We start from the raw sequence: 5,890 nt of genomic DNA on the forward strand, positions 1-5,890 counted from the left end.
TGTGTGTGTGAAAGAGAAAGAAAGAGAAAGGGCGATAGATAGATAGATAGATAGATAGATAGACAGATAGATAGATAGATAGATAGATAGATAGATTATAAATTACTTTCAGAAATGGGAAGTCAATACATCTGGCTTTACAGTACTGTCAAAGCTCACAGGATCTCCCAAGCGTATTGTGGGAAATGGGAAGATTTACAGTAACAAACAACAGAACAATGGCGAAAACACCGGCAGACAGAAACGTTTACTCTTTGATAAGCTCTTGTTTGAAGTCTAATTCTACCATCGCCTCCTTAGGGGGGCTAGAACAGACGGCAAAAGTTAGAAAAAATAATCAATTAAATGATGCAATACTAACAAATAGATCTAATCATTATTATTCATATTCTCTCACTGTTGGAACATCACTGTTTTTTTCTTACTCACATTCTAAAAGTCAATGATTGTCTATTACCGATAAGATTATTAACAAGGCACCTGAAATAAGGACACGGGACACCCCTCCCCCCAACCCCCTCCCCCAACAAAAAAACCCCAAAAAGTTCTGCAAAGTTTTTCCTTCACCTATCTCACCTCGCCTGTGGTATCACAATTTAGCCCCTTTCCTTTTGAAAAAGAGAAATGACTTTTGTGTACTATCTATCCTATCAGCGAAAGGCAAAGCGGCGTAACTGCATATTTCATGATTTTGAGGAGAATGAAAAAAAAAATTTAATTAAAAAAAAGTTTGACGACTAGCTCTGCCGAATGAGACTACTTACATCACTCTGCCATCAGCAATAGGATTGAGACCTGTCGAGTCACTTACATGGCTTTGAAAACTACGATTTCAGATGTGAATAATATGTCGTCCTGTCTTTGGTACATCAAAGTTATCAAAATGGTATTAGTGTAAAAACCAATAAAACAAAAAGAAAATAAATTAATCATTTCCAAAACCCATCTTAATTATTAATTTTTGTGAGATACACAACTGTGCCTTGAGCCCGCATTTATCAGAAGTGGGTGATTGACGGGTACTCTGATGTGATCTACTCCTTCTTTCCCATCAAACGTCTATCTTCCTCACCTCTCCTTCCTCTTTTCTTTGTATGTTTGTCTCTAGTAACACCTCTAATCTTCGAAAACTAAATGACCTATTTGTGTTGTGAATAACAACCACCTACGTTTGTCGTAAGCGCAGCATAATATCGCTGCCTCAGAACTACAAAGTTCTATGTGATATGTTTGGTCGTTTTGAGTTACTAAGAACATGAAGTTAGAAAACAAACGCTCTATCTGCTCTATCAGAATCGTAAGAATATTCGGAGTCGTTATCAAGATGTTCAAAGAATTGCATTTGTAAAAGCTTGACATGTTGTGAAACTCAAAAATTTTGACGTCAAATTTCTAACAACTAGACTAGGTATTGAACATATACATCTTTGTAATTCTAGGGTAGCGACATTTTTGTATATTTCTCTAGTTTTGTGTCCTGTTCTGCTTTAGTAGAGGTTTACGGCGCTTGCAACTGCACAAGGTCATGAGCGCCAGAAGATAAAAGATGTTACAAGAGAGTAACAAACATGAAAAAGAAGGAAGGGGAGATAAGGAAGATAGATGTTTGATAGGAAAGAAGAAGCAAACCACACCAGAGCACCCACCAACCACCCACGTCTTGTGTCCAGATCTCTTTCGTGCCGATGTATTGACCAATGTTCGGCTCAGCTAAACGGGAGTTTCCCGAAACTCTACCCTGTAAGGCGCTCTTTTGAAAGGATCTCTTGGTGTCTATTAAGACATTAAACTCATGCGGAAGCAAATGCCCTTGCCTCTAATACCTCTTTTCACCTGCTATTCTTCTTCTCTTCCTTTTTTCTCTTTGCCCATTCATTCATGTTTCCAATTCATTCATGTTTCCAACTCTATCTTTCTCTTTCACGTTATTTTCTGATTTTCTGTTTCTTCTTCTTCGCTCTTTGGCCCGTCTGTTTGCCTTTTAGTCTGTTTGTCTGTTTGTTTTTAGTTTTTGTTAGAGTTTAGAGATCTGTCTGTCTGTCTGTCTGTCTGTCTGTCTGTCTGTTGTCTGTCTGTCTGTCTGTCTGTCTGTCTGTCTGTCTGTTTGTCTGTTTGTTTTTAGTTTTTGTTAGAGTTTAGAGATCTGTCTGTCTGTCTGTCTGTCTGTCTGTCTGTCTGTCTGTCTGTCTGTCTGTCTGTCTGTCTGTCTGTCTGTCTGTTCATCTGCGTCTATTCTCTTGTCTTTCTCTCTTACACACGGTTTCCAGTGACAATCATTGTCCTACAAGTCAGAACAACATATGACATAATCAAATAAACAGAATAATCGTTTTGCGCGCACTTTTCGGGGGGGGGGGGGAACTGAAAAATAATTACATTTATTACACATGTCTTGTATGCAACGCGAAAAAAAATGTTCTAGTATATCGAGTGACAACATATTTACGACATAACCTCAGCTTGTTGATAGTGGAGTTTCATCTTGGTGATTTTGATGCGACAGAAAATGTGTTCAACTTTTAAAACATTTTACATAAAAAACAACAGATAAGATCACAGACTGCAAATTTAATTTGAACATTTTTTTTGGGGTGTTATGTAGCTGTCACACAATCGTTTGTCATTGTTCACCTATCTGACGTCAGAACGTCTGTCGTGACGTATAGCTGATGGAGAAAGTATGGCCACTATACAAGTTGTGATCGTCGATCCGATCTCGGGAGAATTTTCCCGAGAAAGAAAAATGCGGTGGCATTCTCTTGGGGGAAAACGCAAGCTAAAGATAGGTTTAGTTTCTTTGAGTCTGAGCTTCAACAGAGATCAACATTTTGATCGGGAATGCCCAATCTTTGTAGCGTAATCCTGAAGTTATCTTCATAAGCTGCAGCCCATGTGATAAAAAGTACCCCGTTTCTGAAAACATTTATTGAAGTCGATGAGACAATTAATGATTTGTTTTCGATTTTACCCGTTTCTTTTTTAGTTTTATTTCTTCAAACCATATTATCTTTTTATCCCTTTGTTTTTATTTGCTTTCTAGTTATTCTGCGTGATTCTTTTCAGTCAGTTCAACTGTTCATTTTGAGCTTTTTCTTTCTTTTCTATTTCATCGTTTTTTCTGTTGAATTTGTCTTCTTTGCTGTCATTTTCTTCGATCAGTCTTCCTTTACTCAATTATTCCTGATCTTTCTTGTATTCTATCTTTTAATGGTTTTTCTGCTTACACCCCCTCACCCTTTCACCACTCGGACCAACCCTGATCCCTAGGCCCTGTTTTAAGTATGATAGATCTTCCATAGCAATGATTTGCATTGGTGATCGTTTTCAACGGATGCATCTTTTCAGATAGAAGGAAAACGAGGTAAGGGTAGAACCAGAGAAACTTCTTTGGAAAACCCGAAGAGATGGATGATGGGGAAACGCCAGAATGATAAATAGTGGGTTATTTTTTTAAAAAGAGCATCTGAGTGGGGAAATAAACGGAAAATCATGATCGCCGATGTGTGTTTCAGATCTTGCACTTCATGATGATGATTTATTTCTCTCTCTCTCTCTCTCTCTCCTCCACACAGAACCCTGCTCAGAACACCGAGACACACAGACTCTGTCGACACAATGAACTCTCCCGTGACGTGGTCAATCCTTGTGGTCTGCGCTGTCTGCTTGCTGATGACGTCATCCGTCCAAGCGTCACCCAGACTTCTGAAAAACCAGCTGATGCAAGCGGCAAGCCACCAGGTGAGGAAATCCCATACACTTGATTTATATTCCACACACACACACACACACACTCACACACACACACAAATTGTACCATATGTGTACGATTTATATTAATGATACTACACCAGACGCTGTCATGACCGCCACTCTTTCTTCTCTATAAAAACTTTGCTTGCTCTGGAGCGCACAAAACCCCCAATATCTTTATTGTCTAGTGCGGACGCACCTTTTCCCTTCTTGCCTTTTATTTAGGTTTCAGTAGAGTAAAATGGTGCACTCACAGGGAACAGGAAGTACGTCGGCGTGCATGGTCTTAGATATTATGATACAAATCTATGGTAAATATACAACGAAACTTTTCAAAACTGTTCTTGTGAGGTAACGAGACGCAATTTTGGTCTACCAATGTCGGTAGCTGATTGCGAATTTGCCCTGCTGGCGATGGTGGAGATTCTGTTTCAGGAAATATCTCATTTTTTTCTCGTCATCTTTCCCTTAGAGTCTGTTCGTTTCAAAATAATTCTCTTGGAAATAAAGGCCGGTAGTCAACGGCATAATAGCGCTTCGAAAAAAGAAATACTTGACACCTCCACCTATTTTCCTAAACAAAGAGCTGGCAGAAACAATTTCCTCCCCATGGAAAAATAAAAAAATATAAACCCTCAAAACCCCGAAAGAAAAAAGTTTTTATTCTCTTTGGAAGTCTCATATTTGCAATGGGGGAATTCCAAATATTGACCATATTGCCTGAAAAAAAACCCCAAGTGAACTTTCCAGAAATTGGCAAACGTATTTTCCAAGAGAGACAAACATCAGGTTTTTATTGAAATGCATAAACAAATTTATTTTAAAAATAATAATTTTAAAATTGATGGAAATAATTCCCATCGGTTTGGATACCTCATGTCTTTTAAAGCTTCTGGAACGTTGGCGGCGTAAAGTGTACGGTTTTAACGGCCCTATAAACACTAGTATGTTATATACTTAGCGTGACCTCCGTATTTATATCCGAGTTCAAGAACGCCTAGTCTTTGTTTATTTTAGTAGAGTTTTTACAGCAGTCGCAACTGCATAAGGTTCTATGAGCGCCAAGGGGTGGATGTCAACAGAAAACTCCTTATAGGGAACCATGCTTACTCTGCTCACCTCTCTAATTTCAACTGCTTCGACAATCAAGGCACCCCAGAAATAGCGGGTCACAAGAGTGTGACAAACATTCAGAAGAAGTAGAGGAAAAGTGAGGATAGTAAGGATTCGGAAAGAAAAAGCAGCCGGACCCTGTTGCAGTTTAGGCACAGTTATGAGCATAGCATTGATGATGAATCAGCCCATTTACAAGTCTACTACACGTAAGAACATGTTTATGTTTTCCCTTTGGGAATGGCATAAAGACACTTCAGTCAGTAGCACCGCCCCAGGGGAACGCCTAGTCTTGGATTCAAACCAGGGCCACCCGCTCTGTAGTCCAGCATGATGCCAACTGAGCCAGCGGAACGCTCCTTAGGTGTGGGAAAAGCAAAGAGAGAAAGCCTTGCATTGTAAACCTTTAACAGCCCTTTCAACATTGAGAGGTTATAAGGTTATTTAAAGAGGTGTGACCTCAGAACTTAATGTCCGTTTCCGATAAGGACTGCGGAAGTGAATGGAGATACTTGAAAACTCCCCAGGAAATTTAAGTTACCGAACCAGAGGCCAAAAGCACCACTGTCGTACAAGATAAGATAAGATAAGATAAGATAAGATAAGATAAGATAAGATAAGATAAGATATGATAAGATAGGATAAGATAGGATAGATAAGATAGAAGAGATAAGATAAGATAAGATAAGATAAGATAAGATAGGATAGATAAGATAGAAGAGATAAGATAAGATAAGATAAGATAAGACAGGATAGATAAGATAGAAGAGATAAGATAAGATAAGATATGATATGATAAGATAAGGTGAGAAAAGATAAGATAAGACAAGATATATGAGATAGGACAGATGAGATAAGATAAGATAAGATGAGATAAGATAGAAGAGATAAGAAAAGATAAAATGAGATAAGATAAGACAACATAAGATAAGATGCTAGCATATTGGTTTAGTGTGTCACCACATACACGCACACGCACACACACACACACACACACACACACACACACACACACACACACACACAC

General features: G+C 38.6%; 1 long non-coding RNA gene across 1 annotated transcript in view; it reads left to right on the top strand.

Moving 5' to 3' along the window:
- The window catches only part of LOC101849895, a 27,255-nt gene that overhangs the window by 8,661 nt on the left and 12,704 nt on the right, over nucleotides 1–5,890 (top strand). Inside the window, exon 2 of the long non-coding RNA XR_221128.3 lies at nucleotides 3,573–3,738. This is a non-coding gene — a long non-coding RNA (uncharacterized LOC101849895). The remainder of the gene's footprint in view (nucleotides 1–3,572; nucleotides 3,739–5,890) is intronic.

Source organism: Aplysia californica, unplaced genomic scaffold, assembly GCF_000002075.1.
Source record: "Aplysia californica isolate F4 #8 unplaced genomic scaffold, AplCal3.0 scaffold01029, whole genome shotgun sequence".
Taxonomy (NCBI): Eukaryota; Metazoa; Mollusca; class Gastropoda; order Aplysiida; family Aplysiidae; genus Aplysia; species Aplysia californica.